We start from the raw sequence: 20,486 nt of genomic DNA, 5'->3' as shown, positions 1-20,486 counted from the left end.
CCACCACCCATCACTGGCTGATCCCATGCTCCCCCTGTCCCTGCCTTGGGGATGCTGGGGACACCAGAATGCCATCACCAAGGCAGCTGGCACTGGCACTGGAAGGGGCCAGACACCCAGCTGTGCTTCCTGCCATGTGCCCATGTGGAATGCAGCCCTGTGGCCCTTCTGAGAGCCCAGCAGTGCCTCCCAGACCCCTTGGGAGGCAGGAAGCCCTAACAGCCTCCAGCCACTGCTCACACCCCTCACCCAAGCACTTCCTTTTGACAGCTGATGAAGTGGAATTCTAGGTAAAATCGAGGTGGCTAGAGGCAGGGATAAACTCATGAGCAAGTGACCAAGTGACTGAGAGCAGAAAACACAGCCAGGGCAGCACTCCAGGGCAAGTCATCCTACAAGGAGCTCTTTGTGCTCGGCCAGGCAGCACCATCAACAGCCCTGCCATGTGCCACACTCTCTGAAAAACAAATCTCTGCCCAGGCATCACAGCTCAGGGTTTTATTACCCCCAACTGCCATGGGGGTTTCCCTTCCCTCTCCCCCCCCATTTCCCCGTGTCTGTCCCTCCTCAGCACTGCACACTCTGGATCAGCACAGCAGCCCCAGAAGCCCCACCAGCCAGTCCAATTGACGTCCCAGCCTGTTTGCAGATGATCAGCAGCATGGCTCCTCACTTCTGATAATTTCCAGCCTTTCAGCATTGCAACATTACAAGCTGAGTCTGCCAGAGACGCTGGTGATCACTGAAAGGGACAGCTTTTATTGCATTTCTTTGTCCTTTACTCATAAAAACACTGCCATCATCTTCTTGATGCACTGCTTGTCAAGTTGCTGGTCAGGGAGCAAAGGAAATGCCTCCTTAGATGTCAGAGAAGGTGACATGGCTGTCAAACATGCAGTCAATTCAACATCACTGGGAATGCAGCCTGGCTGCAAAGACAGAGGGAAGTGTGGATATGTTGTGCCAAAGGTAATATTTCATCAGTTTGGAGGGAAACATTAAATTTATTTAAATTATAGTGAGTTGTGAAGGTGCCATACTGCTACTTATACTCACCTTTCCTCATACTTGGTCCCAGTCCTTACCTCTTGCTGCAACACTGAGGATGTCTGGTGAGGTCAGTGATTTCCCAGAAAGGAATACAGCTTTGCAAAGTATCTATCTGTGCAGAGGCTGATCCATCTGCTGGGTTTGCTTACTTGCTCTGTGTAGAGTCATAGAATGTTTTGGGTTGAAAGGGAAGTTAAGATCACCTAGTCCCAATCCCCTTCCACTAGACCTGGTTGCTCTGAGCTCCAGTTCTCCAGCCTGGTCTTTAACATTTCCAGGGATGGGCCATCTGCAATTTTGCTGGGAAACCTGTTCTAGTGCCACATCACCTTAACTGTAAAGTATTATTTCCTAATATCTAATCTAAACCTACTCTCTTGTAGTTTGAACCCACTTCCCCTCATCCTATAACTACATGCTGCTCTTGTAAAAAGGTCCCTTCCTTGTAGGCTCCCTTCATATCCAGATCAGTAGGTTATAATAATCACATAGCCCATGAAGTATGAAGGGATCCAGGGGAGGAAATATAAGAAAACTGTACGTGGTTTAAGGCTCCTTTTCTCTTCTTTGACAGCGTATAAAGTCATTAGTGTAAACACAAACCAGGCCAGCAGAAATTTCCTCAGCAGAAGTCAAATAGAACACTTCAATCAGACACAGAGCTAATCCTGAGCAGTGGCTTCATGTCTTACTGACATGTGGCACTGAGCTAATGCAAGGCGTGCAATTACCCTCCAAATGGCTGTCACTGAACTGAGGGATTGTACAGTGGTAGCTTTCATGGCTAATAACTGAAAATAGAATCAAACCTCACATGAGCTGTGTAAATGTGCACTGTTTAAAATTAACTTCTATTACATGGTAGGATGGGTTATATTTATACCACAGAAGCAGACACCAAACATAATTATTACTATAATTATTTAGATTGCATTGCCTGGAAAACGATGTTTTAATTCTTTCTTCTTCTAAGTCTACATAAGGGCACAGAAAAAAATGAATAAAAACAAGAAATGTGCCTTTTTAAATGAATGCACGTTGACCATCATGAATGCTCAGTAAGATTCTCACCCTGTAATGTTGGACATGAAAGTTTGTTATCAATTTGCAGCCTCTTAAATAAGTCTGCAATATTGAGACAGCCAGGATACAGTGATCTCTATGAGTGATAGCACAGTGCAGATGATCCTCTCCCATGTCTCTCCACATGCTGATCAAATGATGTTCTCTGTCCTGGAACTAGATTTCATCCACATGTTCCCTCCATCCTTACCCACTCTTTCCAAGAAAAACAACAGAGAGCTCTGCATGGCTATATTAACAGTGAGAAAGTGATGATGACTGGCTCCATGAGTCTGGACTTGCTCTGGCTCACAGCTGGCCAAACAACCCTCCCTGCGTGCTGTAGCCCGCTCTTCTATTGATGAATCACAAGCAGAAGCTGAAGCACTTGAAACCAATAAACCAGTTTCTACTAGCCTGCATTTCAAGCTGCCATTTTAAGGGGAATATGTCAGAGTGGGTAAAGTAGCTTGAGCCCTCCTTCTCCTTTCATTAACTCTGGCTTGTATCAGGTGGTTTGTTCATGGCTTCAGGGCTGACAAGCTTTCCTATTTCTGCCTGAACTGCACCCTGAATATATTTTCCCCTTCAGTAGTCACAGAACTCATTGGCTGATTTGAATGAAATTTGACAACCTTTGGATATATTGTACCTGTGAAGTTCCTGCGAGGGTCACAAGAACAGACAGATATTGGTGGGGCTATGAGTGAGGCTCAGACCTTCAGAAACTCTGAGTATTAGCTGCAGAAAGGAAGAGAAAGTCAGATAAAAGCAACAAGTACAGAACATCAAGTCAGTAAGACTGTAAGAAGATTAATTTCTTGGCTGATTTAACAAAACAATATTAAGATTTTCTGTCCCCTCTCCTTGTACTTTTCACCTTTCAGTTCCCTTCCAGAATAATGTTGGACCAGTAAAAACCTTTGAGGGTTTCATTTGTGTCTTGAATTCACTTCAAATCAAGGAGTAGGTTCAAAATCTGAGAAACAGAGTATATGCATACAGCTTACTTAGATACAGCCCATTAAAAAAAAAAAAAAAAAGGCTAAAAATGTGACTGACAGAAACATGCCAGTAATTCTTGGATAACTCCTAAGGTTTTGGGTTTTTTTTTTTTCCTTCTCACTGACTAACTTCATTGGCAATTCTGTCTAAACCCAGGTATTTCTCATGGGCAGCTTATAGAAGTGACCATATACCAAACATAATTTTAGGTTTCTTCTTCTGGCATGGCCTTTCTCTGCTTCTTTCTTATCCAGCTGTAAATTTCTGAAAACTTTAATCTCCAAGTTCAGAGAAGGGCCACCATGTACAAACTCATAATTGTTTGCTAGTCCTGGGATGGGCTCCTCACAGGGTGCAGTGGGGAGCCCTGCAAGCAGCAGTGGACAACAGTAGAAGGGAAAACAAACTGATGGAGCACTATGACAACCAGGCCAGAACTCCTGTATTCCAAATATACTTACAGACAGGCATCTGAGTACTTTCACTTAGGGAGCTAGCATGAGGAGTTTGGGCATTGTCAGGTGGGCTGATGGCTGAGAAGGAGACTTTGTGTGACTTTGTTTTAAAAGTTTACTTGGTTAGTGATGTCCTCTTAATGGCCAAGAGAATTGTTTGAATTCCTGCATGACCCAAAGACTACAATTATACAAAGTGTTGGTTATAATAAGTGTTTCAGATTTTTGGAGAAAAAGCTCTGTACCAGGTATAAAAAAATTCCCACCAAGTACTGAACCCTGAAGACCCCTGACAATGAGGAATTCCAGCAAACTATAATCCTTGATGAAGATAAAGGAGGAAAAAAAAAAAAAAAACCAAAACAAAACAAAACAAAAACCCCTCAAGATCCTGTTTGACTATCTTTAGGAGAAAAGCACTTTTCCTACCCCAAATCTGGTTATTGCTGTGACCCTGAGCACCAGGGGAAGATACGCAAAGCAGATTGCTGAGAACATCTAGCACCTTCTGCCAGTGGTCTACCCTGCTACCCTGTCATTGTCCTGCTTCTAACTGGTGACCAGGTTCTGACACTTCAGAAGGTGGTAGGTGGATATCTTGGAGACGGATGGCGGGGGGAGGGTGGAGAAAAGGAATCCTTTCATAGCCTGAAGGCAATCATGAGAAGTACTCACTACTGATTGCAGGCTGTGATTTAGAGTTTCTTCCACCAAAGGACATTTATCAGTGATTGGATCTTGTCACGTATTTGTCAGTAAAAGTTTAAAAGCTCTCTACTCTCAGATATTCATCCTGTGTGCTAACACTTGTACAAAACACCCAAGCACTTTGTGTTTCTTTTTTGGGAATAAATTGTGGTCTTTATGTCTCCCCTCCTACAGTCTGCTTGGCAGCCCTCAATCCAGCTTTGTGGCTCCCCTTTGAAACCTCTGCAGTCTTTCCCCACCCTCCCTTGACAGCAGGGACCAGAAGGACAACCCACAGTGAAAGGGCACACAGCAGTGGCTAACTAATGCCAGACCCCTCTGCTTCTGCTTTCTAAATGGCTGTCAAACACTTCTGACAGAGCACTTAAAGCACTCACTAAAGGTAGCAGCAATAGTGTTCCTGAAGGTAAAACTGCACTGCACTCCAGTTACTCACTGAGAATTCAGGAGGCACTGGGGTTCAAACACTGTGTTTGGCACAGGTCCTTTGGGCTATCTTAAGAAATTAATTTGACCTTCCTATGCTGCCGTCATTGTTACCTCATTCCCATTTCTGTGGGACATGTGCAATTCTTGCACTGCACCTTTCCCACCTGGTGTATCTGCAGGCACATCTGCTCAGACCTTCCCTGCTCTGCCTTCCCTCTGAGTCAGACGAGTAAAAGCCTTCCCCAGGCTGGAAGCTGTTAGGACCTGTTACTGAGGGTTCTGCCCGTGCTAGTTTTTCCTGCTTCCCCATGGAGAAAAGAGGCTTGTCAAGGAGTTGAATTTACTGTTGTGAATACGGTATCTTGGTGCTGAAGCAGTCTCAAGTCTCACATTTCTCCTGCCCAGTATCTGATTCTGTCCCAGCTACCGTGAAACACCAAACCTCTCATGTGCCATCCCTTGCCCTGCATTGCAAGCTTTTAGCTTGCAGTGAGTTTAGTCTGGGATACTGTGTACACTGAGACTTTAAACTTACTATTAATTGTATGATCCACTGGTAGTGTTGTGGATTTTTTACAGCTGGGTAATAAACTTATTATCGTCAGATGGAAAATCCTAAAGCCTTTGCCTTTAATAAAAATAATAAATAATTATATAGTGAGCTACAAGTCTCCTTTCTCCCTATCACCATTAATGGTGGAGCAGTGCTAAATTTATGTCTGCAACTTCACAAATGTTAAAATGATAGCTAACCCTCTTGACACATATGATATAAATTAGCCATATGAGATTCACAATATTCTTTCAAAGTGTGGACATATCCAAGCACTTTTACTGCACACAAGCAGGAATCATGTAATGCTTCCTATGGCTTGCTGTGACTTCTCCACAGCTGTGTGGGCTTCTGTGGTAACATTACAGCAGGGTTGCATCCCTACAGCAGAGGGGATGATAATTAAAATGGCAAGCTGGTGAAGGAATGTGTAAACTAGTAAAATTCTAGGGTGAAGGTTTCGGTATTGTTCCTGAAGCAGGACCTAAACTCATTTATTCCTTTGTTTATCATTTTAACCTTTTATTTTTTAAGGTTTAAGCCAGGGATTTTCTTGTTGGATTCCTCTGAACAGTCAGCCACCAAACAGTCTCTGTGATGCTTGTTCTTGCAAATATATGTCTAGACATAATTTAGATTAATTCTCCATAATGAAGCTGTCAGTTTGAATATATTACAATGCCAAGTGCATAATGTGCAGTTGAAACGAGAACTCCAAACAAGCTTTGCTCTGGCTTACCTGGTGTGTCTTAATATACTGCAATTATTCTAGTAGGACAAAAACCAGGGAACATGCCTCTTCCTCAGTTAAAAGGGGAAGTTTTACAAAGTTGTGTGGAATTTAATGAATTCTGATTACATATATTCAGAGGCTGATCCTACAGTGTTCCTACAAGCTTCCTCTTTAATGGCTACCCATCCTGTTTGAGCCTTCTTTTTGAAAGGGTTATGGAAATTTTAATGGATTTTTGATGCTTGTGTCAAGCTTATTGTTACAGAACATGACAAGGTATTATAGCCTATTAAGTATGGGCAAATTCCCCTCTGAAGACAATTTCATTGCCATGCAACTAGAGACTGTGTTCCTCCCTGCCACATGTGCAACACACATTTATGGAAGAGACAATGACAGCCCTTTGTAGGAAGACAAAATGGGACTTTCTAGAACTTGCTGCCCCAGGCAATTCATCACATGGCAAACACTGTCCACAACAAAGGTTCATGGTCCTTGCACCTCTTGAAAGCTGTGAAAGAAGTAAACAGACAGTACGAAGAGCATAGTCACCTTCAACTGGGGTGGAAAGTCAGACCTTCTTATTACAAGAGCCCTGGAAATGCTTTCCTGGAAATGGAGGGCAGGGAAAGGCTGGCTGGAAATGGAAGGCAGGGAAAGGCTGGCTGGAAATGGAGGGCAGGGAAAGGGCTGGCTGGAAATGGAGGGGAGGGAAAGGGTTGGCTGGAAATGGAGGGCAGGGAAAGGCTGGCTGGAAATGGAAGGCAGGGAAAGGCTGGCTGCTCTTTACTCCTACTGTACTTAAGAGGATAAACTCCATATACCTTCTCGACAGTGGATGGAGTTGCAAAGGGAAATGTCTGATTTGCATAGCAATTTTAACCCATAGCTAAAACCATCCTGCCCTAATTTTATATTACAGAATCACAGAAAGACTTGGGTTTATCAGGCTAATTGACTGATATCTATGCATAGATATGCATATACGTATGTGTGCATGTGCACCGACTCTCCTCTAATATATGATTTAATTCTCTGGGCTTTCATAGGAGATTTTCAGTTCTCTCTACTGGCACCCCAGCTACTGGAATATGTGGCTTGGCAGATCCCAGAGCTGTGTCCATCTCAAGCTACACCTTAGGAACTGATAATTTGAAAGTGTGATAGAAGCAGAGATGAAGTGAAACTCCCAGCTACCTCTTGTCCATACTATATGTCATGTCCTAGAGTAAAAATACATTTTAATATCAGCTACCTATTTGGGAGATGGACAAATTTCACAATTTCAGAGAAAATTAATTCAGGGCATATAAAAAATGAGATTTCAAGCTCCAGGCCCCAGAGATGTCTGTACTGTTTACAAAGAATCTAGGACTTAGGAATCTGGTCTTACACTTTGACCAAAGTCCTTTAATGTCCTTATATCATCCTCCTTAGAAGCATATGGTTCAAAAGGTGTGAAGGTCAAAGAAAGAACAAGTATAACCTGCATCAGGAGAGCATTTCAAAAATTATTTTTCTTGGAAAAAGCAATGAATTCTGTTCCAGATTCATTCTGATGGCATGAAATCACTACCGGCTTTGCAGGTATGAATCTAAATAAGCAGTGCATGCCAGCCCTGCAGTACTGCAGACTTGTCACCTGCCTGCCTACCTAAAACCCTGCAGCTAAAAGAGCTACATTACCCAGAACATTTTGTAAACCATTAATCTAACTTATCCTTGCAAGAGACGTTAATCTTACAAATGCTCTTCCCCTCAGCTTCCAACAATGAACAAATCACCCTGTTAACTAGCTGCTTTCAGGTTTTCATAGGCCCCTTAAACATTTTAATTGAACGTCTCAAAAATAATGCCCGGTGTTTGATCAGTTGTCTTCAACTTTTTGCTCCAAGTATTCCAGTAATTGTGGAACCACAGTAACATGAGTGCATTAGAAATTCTACAGGAAATTAAAGAGCTGTGTTATATTACACATAAAGCGAAGGTCTAATCAGATTACCACAGAGACATTTAGTTATAAGTTTTTTGCTCTGTTTTTTTTTTTTTCTTTTTTGAGACATAGAGCACTATCACTGTCTAAATCATACAGAATACTCCTGAGTAGTCTAAATTCTAATCTTGAAGATCACTTCTGAGAAATTATTTTAGTTAAATACATTTTAACATGAAATGTCATAAAAGCCTTCTCTGGTTCAAAATAAGAAATAGGGAATTTTTTAGGGGTGCTTACTGACATGAGGAGGTACAGAGATCCTTGGGGTCCAGGGAAGGAGCTGTAATCAACTAATGCATTATGTAAATGTGCAACCCTCTCTTATTAAATTCAAGTCTGCAGAGAAGAAAAAAAAGGGAATAAATGGCATTAAAATAGTTTGGGGATTTTTTTAGTCTATTCTTTTTAAGTTCTCAGATACCTGGCAAGCAGCATCAGAAGTAAAATTTTTGCCCAATTTCTTTTCTAGACATTTCCTTCACCAGGCCAATTCTACACTCAAAATGAAATATGTCACATCAGCTCTGGTCCTTTCCACAGCTATGCAATTACTGAACAACAAGTCCAAAGACATTTGCAAGAACAACAGTCCTTGCCTGGTTTTCCACAGCTGTTTCTGCTCTCACCTCCCATAAGACACTTGACAGAATAATTACCAAGCATGGCAGTATATCAGCTTCATATTCAGACATGACTTTTACATCTTTTGGCATGCCAATCCAACGCAAGATGCAGCGGCAGCCAGAGCGGGAGCTCCATAAACCGAGTTTGTCCTAGGACGCTGAAAGAGTTAAAAACCACACGGCAATCTTTCCACACTATCACAGGCAGTTAATCTCACTTGAAGGAACACATTTTGCCTGCAGACACCATAGCCGCGGGGTGCGAGCAGGAAGGGGTGAGCGGGCGGAACAGGAGCGGCCCAAAGGCACCGGGGAAGCGGCTGGGACAGAGCCGCCAGCTGCCTCCCAGGGACCCAGCCCAGGGCTGCCCTCCTCTCCCAGGGACGCCAAGGAGCACCTGACTGTCCCCACATACCTGTCCCCACCGCTGCACACTGCAAACGAGGCCATCCCCGAGCTGCATTGCTGCGGGAGCAGCTGTCACAGTGCCCAGCGGCTTCAGTGAGAGCCGTGCTCACCGGTGTTTGATCTCAAAGAGGAGAGATGTGTCTGCTGCGGGGAAACCGTGCTGGTGCCTCCCGGCAACGCTTTACAGCCCCCTGCCCCGGTTCTGCCCTGCAACCTTTCTTCTGCTGATGCAAGAACCATGTATGCTTCGGTGCCTTCAAAGCACACGCAGAGAGTGTTACAGAGAGATTTAATTCTCTGGAAGGTGATTGTGAAGTACTCGCTAATTATAGGAACTGCATTAAAGTGTTCCCAAAGAATATATCAGCCTGAGGGCAGAAAGAACTATTCCCAAGAAATAACATATTAGGCTGCTGGGCTTTTTTTTTTTTTCTGCTTGGTGAACATCCTCCAGCAATGTGCATTTGCTTTAAAATTATTTATCTGAATGCATTTGAATCGATTATTGTCACTACCCTTCTATCGCAGGGAATTATGCTGCATAATTGTAACTGAAGCTGTGCTGGCTGGTTGGAAGCGGTCACACAAGATGCAGATTTTATTCCCTGAGTGAAGAATGCAAGTATTTCCATAGCAAAGTTTTCATGTTTAAAGTGAAGTCTCCTTGAGTGTGGGTGTTTATAATTCCAGATTCCTTCAGAGCAAATATTTGTGTCTATAAAATTCATTTGCAAAAGATTTGACAGGATGTGTGGATGTGTACAGAAAATAAAGGTCAAAACCATAAAAGTGTACTGAAAAGGATAAAAGTAAAGTCCTTGAAGTATGGTATGTGAGTGTTGGCATGCATGTGCTACAGGTAAGAGCTATTTTAAACAAAATATTTGTGCCTGTGTAGATGTAAATGTGCAGTTTTCTGTACCCCACAGAAAGGGATATTGTGTGTGTGTGTGTGTGTGTGTGTGTGTGTGTGGATGTGCACGTGTGCACAAAGGAGAAGGAGAAAGAAAATGAGGGGGAGAGTGGGAGGAAGATAGCTACAGAGCCAGAATTCTTTTTTTTTATCTCCCATCAAGATGATTATAGTGTCCTTAGAAATGAGAGGGCTCTACCAAAGATTTTCGACTTCAAAGAAAAGTTCTCGGTGAAAGCTCATCCTCTCCATCTCTCATTAGTAGGCAGAAAAGCCTTTAACATAATCTAGCATAGAAAAGCAGAAGAGTGTATTTCTTTCCTAAGTCAAGCAAAACATTTCACAGGCATGTGATAGTTTAAACAAGAAAAAGAAGCAGCAAGAGTTTTAGATGACTATGAATACAAATTTGAAAATATGAATGCAGCTTGGAGCTATTTAGGGGTAACCTTTGATATAAAACTCCTGTGGTAACTTCATTTCTGGTGTCAGTGTCCTATTTTTTCTATAAATTTGGGCTGGATTTTTTTTAATATCTCCTTTTATTTCCCCAAATAGACTCTGTGCGTGTGCAGGAGGGAAAAATCTCTCTTGCTTGCCTGTGTCTAGATGTGGACAATGGCTCCATGTGTTCTGTCATGCCCTAGAAGCTCCCAGCCATCTGCTGAGCATGCCTGCAGCTTTGGCACAGAGTCTGCAGTTGCAGGTGTGCACTGAGGCAGATCTCAGGGCTGCCCACTGTTATCTGTGCAATCTGGGTTGAATCCATCCTGCACACCCAATGTGCAGCGAGGAGGAGGATGAACGTCTGAGCAGATGAAAAGAAACACAAAAATCACTGAGATCTAGCTTATCAAATCACATCCAGCAGCTCTCACTTCACAGTATGAATGGGTCCTGATTCAAATTAAATTAATCATGTTGAATAATATTATCATAGTTTAAAAAATCCTATGCATTTAGGGCCAAACCACAACTTAAGAAGTTTACTTTGTTCAGTACATCAGATCCTAGAGAATTTCCATGGCATCTTGAATCATAGACGAGCTTGGGTTGGTGGAGACTTTTAAAGGTTACCTAGTTCCAACCCCCCTGCAATGTGCAGGGACATCTTCAGCTGGATCAGGTTGTTCCATGCCCCATCCAGTCTGGCTTTGAACCAGGGGTGAGTCAACCACATCTTCTCTCCATACCACGTGTTCCAGTGTGCTACCACCCTCTCCTAGTGAAGAATTTGTTCCTACTCTCTAACCTAAACTTACCCTCTTGGAGTTTAAAGCCATTTCCCCTAGTTCTGTCACTCCATGACCTTGTGAAAAGTCCCTCTCCAGCCCTCTTATAGGCCCTCTTTAGGTACCAGAAGGCCACAATGAGGTTTTGTTGGAGCCTTCTCTTCTCCAGGCTGAACAAACCCATCTCCCTCCTTTCCTCAAAGGAGAGCTGCTCCATCCCCCAATCATCTTCATGGCCCTCCTTTGGTCCTGCTTCAACAAATCCATGTTCTTCTTGCATTGGTGGCTCCAGTTGGTGTGGGCTCCAATTGTGGGGTCTCACCAGAGTGGAGCAGAGGTGCAGAATCCCCTCCATCACCCTGCTGCCCATGCTGCTCTCCAAGCAGCCCAGGACAGGGCTCTCCTTCTGGGCTGAAAGTGCACATTGCCAGCTCATGTGTAGCTTTTCCACCACCAGTACTCCTAATCCTTTTCATCAGGGCTGCTCTCAATCTCTTCACCCCCAGCCTGAACCATTTTCAGGGCCCTTACTTGGCTTTGTTGAGCTTCATGAGGTCCATGTGGACCCACTTCTCAAGAGTCCTCTCTAAGAGATTCCAGTGGTCAAGTTTTATTGATTTCTCCAGTTGTACTTTTTTTGTTTTCTTTCCCTATGCTGTGCAAATGGATTTTGTGGCAGCTTTCTTTTCAGCATTGAATATTTTACAATCCTTTGATTTAATTACCTGCATTTCCATGTTATTTTCTGGAGGTAGAAGCTACTATTTAGTGACAACAAAGACAAAGACTAAAGGAACTAAGAAAAAAAACCCTTTCATTTTCTTCTCTTCCTTCAAGGAAGACCCTACTAGCACAAATGGAAGTTGCAGGTCCATTTGCTGCCAGAGCCAAAAGCACAAATCAGACACTGATGCTGACATAATGAGCAATTCTGTATGCCTGGGAAACTATCATCCAGCTAGTTTGCATTGCAGAAGATTCAAAGATATTTAATGGACAAATATGTGTCTAGAGATGCTAGGTCTAAGGCACTACTAATCTGTGTCAAGTATGAAATCAACTGTCTAACATTAGATGGCAAGTCTCCTGGCTTAAAGCAGTGTGCATACGAAAAGGTTCTTTTCCCTGTTTTTTAGTATCATCCCTGTGATTGCCAAAATATATAGGAGCTGTAGGAATTTTATGTGCCAGAAAAAAAGAATGAGGACTGGCAGGCTGATATACTGTTTGTAGTAAGTTAGCAGATCTATAGAATAAATTTTTATGAAATATAACCAGAAAACACATACATAATGTTTACAAAGACATGTGCCTTGTAAACATGCTGGGACTCCCAGCCTATGCTGCCCCAGCTTTTGCAGCACTTTTGCCAATCACCTCACAAATATAAGCTGCATAATTTTAGTAGTTAGTATCTGAAATATAATGAGAGCAGAACAGTAGCAATTTACATCTCTGTCAGCTCAAAACCAAAGCCATAAGGACTCAAAAAAACCAAAACAAGCCCTGTGAACTGAACATATAAGACCTTTACTACATTTACAGTTTGTATAAAAATGTAACTTTATGTTGTAAGGCCATAAAGAAACAATATTTTCTTTGATTTCACTGTGGTACATGAGAGCTCCTCAGTGTCAGTGATACCCAGAGTGAGCTTGTCCATAGGCAAACTGCTGAGTATTCTGTCACTCACCATTAGCAATTATCTCAGTATGTTTACAGTGTAGTAATACAGCAATTCTGCTGTAGGCTAGAAGAGATAAATGATACCTCTGCTCAGCCAACAGCTCTTTCTTGTAATAAATTACAGGCACTTATCAGTTCCCAAAATATTCCTTAAAGACTTAAGAAATAAAATTTAAAAAAATATAAGTAACCCTAATTCTTCAGAAGTCGTTCCAGAATGATAGAACACTATACATCTATTTAATTTCAAGTCTACAAATTGAACAGTGGGGCTGGCAGAATGAAAAAGGATTTCTTTGAAAAACATTCCATCACAAAGGTATTCATTTGAAATGAATCAATTACTGCAGCATTGCAATGTCCTCTTTCACTTGTTACCATTAGGCAACTTCTCAAAAAACAGTGGAAAAATTTAAAGTTATGATGTAGAAAGCCAAAAAGAAAATGCAATATAATAAAACAAGCTTTTTTTTTTTTTTTAATACTTTTTTATTTCACTTGGTGTTAAATGAAAATAACATAAAATAGAAGGAGGAGAGGCATTAAGTTCTTTCCTGCCAAAATAATTCAATATGACACAAGCACTGAAATTGGGATTTTTTAAATTGCAACCTAAGATCCCTCAGTAAAGGTAACCCTAGCCTAAACTTTCCAAAAGCTGGGCAGTGGTGAGGGGAGGGGATCCTGGAGGTAAGCTCCTTCATTCACTCTCGTGAGTGTGACCTTCTCAGGGCTCAGCTCACGATTGCTCACATTGAATTTCCATAGAGATGGGCAATGATGAAGAACTTTATTTTGCATGTAGCTCCAGGGGGAGCGCCTAAAATTGACATTGAAGCTAAGTACACTAGATTAAAAGAAACAGCTGTATGTAATAGGTCCCGAGTCACATTGTTGTATCATCAGAAGAATGTTCTGAAAACAAGAAATCTCTTCTGAACTCTGAAGAGGTTTATGGTTCAGTATTTATCATCACTAAATGGAATTTCCATGCATAATGACAGGAAGCAGTCAAACTTCTGCATATTTCACCCAGTCACAGATAGTATTTGGATTCTACTAAACATAATGCAGCATAACATAATTTCTGTTCTGGATGAAGCTTGAAGAGATGCTGACATTTTCTGCCATTACATCTTTATGGGTTCTTCTTGTCCTCACATCTAGATCTGTATCAGGTGGAAAACTCCTTTTTAATTTCAAAGTTGATCTGGCTTTAATTGATCCAAAATTTGCATGCATGGTCCTGAGATTGATGTGATTAAGGCTTCACCTTTTAACAGTGAGCACCGTCTAATGCTAGAGGGTCATACAGCATTAACCTCAAATACACCAAACCTTCTTACCTCTTGACTCTGTCTCTCAGAGGAGGCAGGACTGAGAAAAGGTCAGACCGATCTGTGTCAAAATTGAGGGGTAAAAGGTGAATGACAACTTCCAGTCAGAATTCACTGTCTCTGCTTTAACATGTTGCAAATGGGCAATCTTGGATGCGATGCACAAATGTGCATGCTGAGCCTCTAACATGCTATGCCTCCTGTCATGCTGCATGTTTGATACAACTTTCTCATATTGAACATAACCTCAAGGGCATGGCAAAACCTGTGTAAGAGAGGCGTCTGTGCTGAGAGCAACTTGAGTGTAAGGGTGCAAAATCTCATCTGCTGTAATAGCAGGGTGGCTGGCTGCAGGTGAGCCATGGTATATGCTAGGGCTACAAAGCTGAAGACATCTGCCTTTGTATTTGGCTGTTAATGTGTTGCTGCTGACTGAGCTGCTAAATTATTGTTGTCTTTAACTCTGTCATGAAGATGCCTTTGTGACTGTGTGTTCTTCTTTGCATGCAGTTCCATATATTAAGATGTTCCAATAAGGTAAATATCAATGTATTTTGATTTTTTTTTTTTTTGCCTGATTTCCCAGCTGGTCAGACGGGGAATATTAAAAGCAGCAATTGTGGAGATGAAGAAGGCATTAGAATGTTTTTGGCCACAGACTGGATGCTTGCAGTCTGAAGGAGGTGGTTGTGGTGCCCCTCTCTAGGAAACAGTAGACTGAAAGCATGAGTCTTTTTATATAGAGCTATTTCTTTTCTAAGAAATTAAGAATATGGTGCATTAGGAGTCCAGGTGGTATTCAGGACACTTCAGGGTCCCTCTACAGGCTATCAGATAATGAAGTGGATAGTTGCTCTTTTAATGACAGGTTAAGCAGCTGTTCAATTTCCTTTTTGCATATGCTACACAATATATGGGTTGTAGCTGACTTATTTCTAGTTTATTTCTCAGAAAAATGAAGCAAGATAGGGACTGACTGGGTTTTGGTTTATCCTGTCTGCCAGCTGCCAGGGTCTGAGCACCTACATTAACTTGGACATGAACATCCCTCACAAAACATCCCATGTCCTCCCTGCCCTTCACTTGTCCATCTGCACTCAGAAGAGATGAAGGTCACCAGTAACTGATTTTGCTAATAGTTCTCATCAGCTCTCACAGTGCCCAGAGAGCGTTTCTCTCCCTCAGAAGAGACTTGCAGGGAGATTTGAAAGGTTATTTAGTATAGAGGAATATTTTCTATGTAGCCCCAAGTCAAGTGTGCCCAGATCCTGCAGAAAACTCTGTCAATTTGCTTGCTTGGAGATCAAGTCCTATATGGGCCATAGACACGGAGACCTTGGTCCATGTCAAAGTTAGGTTAATTCAGCTAAGTGCAGAAATCAGCAGAATTTGTCAGCAACAGACAAGGTGACCCTAATTTGTTCTTTGATGATTTGAAGCTATTGTTCCTTTTCTTGCTAGATGCCTGAGAGGATCAGAGTTTGCCCTAAAAGCATTATTGTGTGGCATTGTGACCTCTTAGCCCTCCTGCTGAACATGCATAAGACTCTTGCTCCGTTAATTAGTGATAGATATGTATCAGTATGTAAATGATTCCTGGCTCCGCATGTCCATGTCCATCTGCTCTGAGCCTTGCCACTCACCAAAACAAGTGACATGGTGCCGCACAGATTCAGTGACTGTCCTGCCAGCAGTAATTAGCTGGTGAACAGATAAAGAATGAGTTACATTACAACAACTGACAAGAGTTTCACTGTGCCACTGGCCCAGAGGCACCAGCCACTTGCATTTGGTTCTCTTGTGCTTGTGAGGACCTTTCCATCTGCAGCTGGTGAAGGAGGTACAAGCCTTCCTTGCAGTCACTTGGATAGGTCTGCATGGCATACAGGGAGACTGCTTTGTCAACTTTGAGTGACACAAATGTGGAGCAGCCGTCACTCATGGAGCTCAAAGCCAAGATGGATATCAGTGCTGGTTCAGGGCCTCCAGCACCTGCCAGCCAGGAGCCCTGGCCATGGTGCTGTCTTGCCTCAACACACAGCACAGGTGTTGCCTCACTCTTGACCAAAAGTCTTAGTCACTTTGGGAACAGGCAGCTCTCCTGCTTATAACAAAATCCTGCAAAATTGAAGCTGATACGGCAGAGGATTCAAGTCTCAGCTGTGCATTGAGCTCCTGCTTTTATGCTTAGGTTTGGTTCATGATAAGGATCTGTGTGAAGGTCAAAGTTTTGCTTTCATCATATAGTCCCTGCACTGATTTCAGAGCTGTTACTGAAGAGGCAGTTTCTACTGTAGTCTAAACCAAAAACATCCAGTTAAGCAGTGAGGAGAAAAGAAGCCGATATTTGCTTTTCTGCTAAACGTGATATGAATTTTAATGTTCCTCAGCATGTGAGAGAGAAGAGGTCAAAAAGTAATATATTAAATGCTTTTTTTTGTAGGAAAATCAGTCAATTACTTGTGGTTCCAAATTAATTTATTTAAGATCAAAGGAACGACATTTAAAAAAATCATGGAACCAGCAACGGAATTGTGTAAGAGAAAATCAAAGGATTTGCACATGAAATACACACTGATGGATCAACTGTCTATTGCTGGATGATAGAGAGAGGCCTAGCATCACATAATAACTGGTTTTGTCATGTAAAAAATTCTAGGGGAAAAAAAGGGTAAATTGGTAACCATTTTAAACTCACATCTGTCTGAAAAGAAATGCTAAAAAAAATATGCCCTCAAATAAAGAGTTCCTAAGTTTGGATAGGTTTGACAACACTGACATTGCCTCAGGACTCCTAACTAAAACCAATGGTACATTATGCTGGGATAATCAAATGTTGACATCTGTGCAAGAGCTGAATGCAAAGCAGGTCTCTGATCTACAGGAATTTTTGAGATTTCTAAGCTCACTCAGGACAAAAAGAGAAGGAAAAGAAATTCTGTGTGATGTTATAACAATAAAAAAAAAATTACCTTTTTTACTTGATAACTGACTTTTAGTTTTTAAACCTTTTCATGATACAGTAATGAAAATTGCTGCAGAAAAAAAATCTTGTGTCAGAAAAGAAGACTTTTGCTTTAAAGAACCAAAAAGAGGTATTTTGACAATTTCAATTTAAATTATCATGGGACTTACTAAAACCAACCACTTTCTGTGAATATCTTCTGTTTTGACATATGGAACTTTGTAATGAAAAGTGCTTTTTCCTGGAAATGCTCTAATTAGTTTTACCTTTCTTTCTTTTCATGGCACTGTCTGACATATGACACTGTAATATAATAGGAATTCTCTTTAGGTTCCTAAAGTATTATCTGAATCATTTTCCATATGTTATTTTTGTTTATGATATATTAAAATCAAATTTGCTAATTATATTTTCCCAGCATCATCAGATGTCTTCATGTTTGATCAGGAATACAGTTGGACATAATCCATTATGGTATGTATCTCGGCACTAATGTTATTTGTTAATGGATATTTTCAATATTATCTGAACCAAGACATTTATTATAACTGATCAAAGGATTTCCTTAGCCTACCTGGTACTTGGAGGCATACTGAAAGATGCAGATGTATTTACTCTAAATTCAGCCTCTGTGTATGCTGAATTACTGAAATTTCAAGGAGGTAAATATAAGACTAACAAAGGACCTTCAGAATAAAACACAAATCACAAGAAATTTGAAGACAGATTTTTAATGGCATCAGATTTCCATCAATGAGATTTTCAGAAGATTGCAAATCCTATGTAGGGATGAACAGACATTTAGAAGTACCAGTTTCTCTAGTTGAGAGCACTGAGATCTAAAACAGTGACATATGTTGTTCAGCGCAGAACTCAAATATTTAGAAGTGAATGCCTGTGTCAGATGGACAATGTATAACAGGAGTAGTAGAACATGTCATTAGTATCTAAACAATGGAAGCATAGGAAAAGCCTCAACATAATCCAGGTTAAAATGGTTCCACTTTTCAATGGTTCATATAGTAGCTTTCCCACCCAGAGGTATGTCACACATAGAAATTCATTAGTAATGCCAGCTAAGTGCTAAAGGACATTACTGCTGAGGCCCACAGCTGCTACTCAGAAGAATTCAAGTCTTATTGTGGAAGAGTGTTTAATATGAAAAGGCTGAAGTCAAAACAGCTTTATCTAGGGTGTTAATTTTCTCATATCTTGAAAACCTGTTTCATTTTCAGAAAAGGATGCCCAGAAAGTGGCCTGACACATTTTCTTCACACTTTCAGACTACAGAGAGTTTATCTTGAGGAAATTGAATACTTCTCACTCTAGTGATGTGAATATTCACTTCACAGTTCAGTCCTGATATCAGTGACACAGAAACAACACCCTTGGTCTCAGCAGCAAGTCCCCCTGCTTTGGCCCACAATTGCACATTGTTGTCAGTCACTTCATGCCCATATCTATTGACATCAATTAGAAATACTTCTTCCTTCACTGTAAAATGTGTAATTACCCTAGGGTTTCTAAGGAACTAAAGGGGTTTCCCTCCTATGCCACCTGATAGCTACAATATTCCTTTGTAATAGGAGAGGACATTGGAAAAGCTGTAAAGGAAACAGAAGTGATAAACATCAGCTTATTACTATGTATTATTCTATGAAGCTCTCAGACTTGTAGGCACTGGACATAGAAATCCAAGAAAATTTGATCCCTTCTACAAACAGTTCAGAGTCCTAAACTGCCCTTTCAGCAGTACAAACATATAGGAGAAATATCAACAACTGTAACATTCAAAGTTATGCCAATAACTTTCACCTGGAGGTGATCTTCATGGGTGAGCGTGAAGCAGAACATATTACAGTAGGGAGAAGGTCACGAGGAATGTCATTCCTGTATTTAATTACCTTGGAAACAAGCTTGTGAAGGTCTTTTCAATGATGCCTCCTCATTCCAGATGTTCAGTGCAGGCACGCTCACATTTTGTAGGCAATTACTAAATAAACTCTGGTAGGAAGTCAAGGAAGCACCTTCTGGAAGGGAAGAGTGGCTTTCTGTTACAGGAAAAGCACTGGAGGACTTGGTCAAGTGCAGAATACTTTCGAGTAAAGTAAAAACCATGAGTTGGTATTTCCTCTGGGATTCTGCACAGAAAGTTCAGGACTTACCAGGCTATCCAAAACACTGCATTTCTGTTCATTTTTCCCACTAAAGAAGAGTGTTTCCATTGAGTTTGTCTAGAATTTCAAAATCAGGCAATATGAACCACAGTTCTGGGGATGCCTAAAGATGTGTGATTACACAATGTTAGTCAAGAAATATAAAAATTACTGCAGACACAGAAAGAGTCTGAAAACACAGCAGAAGCCTCAGAAAATGGAAAATTTTTTCCGCTAGAACAATTACAGTGTAATCAAAGTTTCATTATAAATGAAACTGCAATTCCCACATTGAACATATGAAACAATTAGTGACTTTAATTTGCCTTGCTATAAAGGGAGCTTTGCTATAGCAGAGTTTACTATGAAAATAGAATCGAGTGATTCAGTCGTAACATTACCTGAATGTTTTCAAATGGCCTGTACACAAATATTTTCTGATACAAGCCTCTTTTGTCTTCTAACCACCAAAAGCACAGTCTTCTGGACTGGCAGCTCACCCCCCTTTCCTCCTGAGAATGTGTCACATGCTCTTTTTTGACCCCACCACTGCTTAGCCCAGGCCTTACAAGCAGGCAGAGAGTGTTTGGCAGCTCTGGAGCTAAAATGCAAAAATCAGCTATCCTCAGTTGCCCTTTTGCAGGGATGGATGATGATGTGGCTTATCAGAATGTGTCAGTGTTACACTGCCTTGGAGAAATACCACTTGCAAACACTCCTACACAGACAGCTCATACCTTGGCTCTGACTGTGATGGGAAATGGTGGAGCTGCAAGTTTGGGAGAGAAGCAAAGGAGACTGAGTGGATCTTGGCTCTGTCTCCCCTGCATGACAGCTACTGTAACTGTACCGCACGTGGGTTGTTGAAATTGTTAGGTATTATGAGCCAGCATTAATAAGCTATTTCTCTGAGTCCCTCTCCCCAACCAGCTGAAGGAGAGAATGAGTAATTGTGAGTCATCTGATACTTTTGAGAGATCAGGTTTCTTCAGAATATTTCTAAGTTGATGTTGGTAACATCAGAATCTTTTTCTCAGCCCTGTGCCAGAGAGTCATAAGCCAGCCCATTTTAGATGGACTACATACTATTGTCTACAAAATGTTGATTTTGTACCATCATGTCTTTCTTCTGCTTCTACATGGCAAGACAGAATGAAACAAAGGAATTTCAGGTG

The 20,486-nt window shown here is 41.4% G+C and overlaps 1 long non-coding RNA gene across 1 annotated transcript; it reads right to left on the bottom strand.

The window, feature by feature from the left end:
* Positions 1-823: 823 nt before the first annotated feature.
* On the bottom strand, positions 824-9,100 carry LOC134416702 (uncharacterized). The gene is made up of 4 exons (XR_010027336.1): positions 9,030-9,100; positions 2,765-2,853; positions 1,086-1,204; positions 824-929 (listed from the first exon to the last, which is right to left on the bottom strand). It is a non-coding gene; the product is annotated as an uncharacterized LOC134416702 (long non-coding RNA).
* Positions 9,101-20,486: the final 11,386 nt, after the last annotated feature.

This window comes from Melospiza melodia, chromosome 3, assembly GCF_035770615.1.
Source record: "Melospiza melodia melodia isolate bMelMel2 chromosome 3, bMelMel2.pri, whole genome shotgun sequence".
Classification (NCBI taxonomy): Eukaryota; Metazoa; Chordata; class Aves; order Passeriformes; family Passerellidae; genus Melospiza; species Melospiza melodia.
Note: the sequence above shows the minus strand (reverse complement) of the source record. Positions and strands in the feature narration are given on the sequence as shown.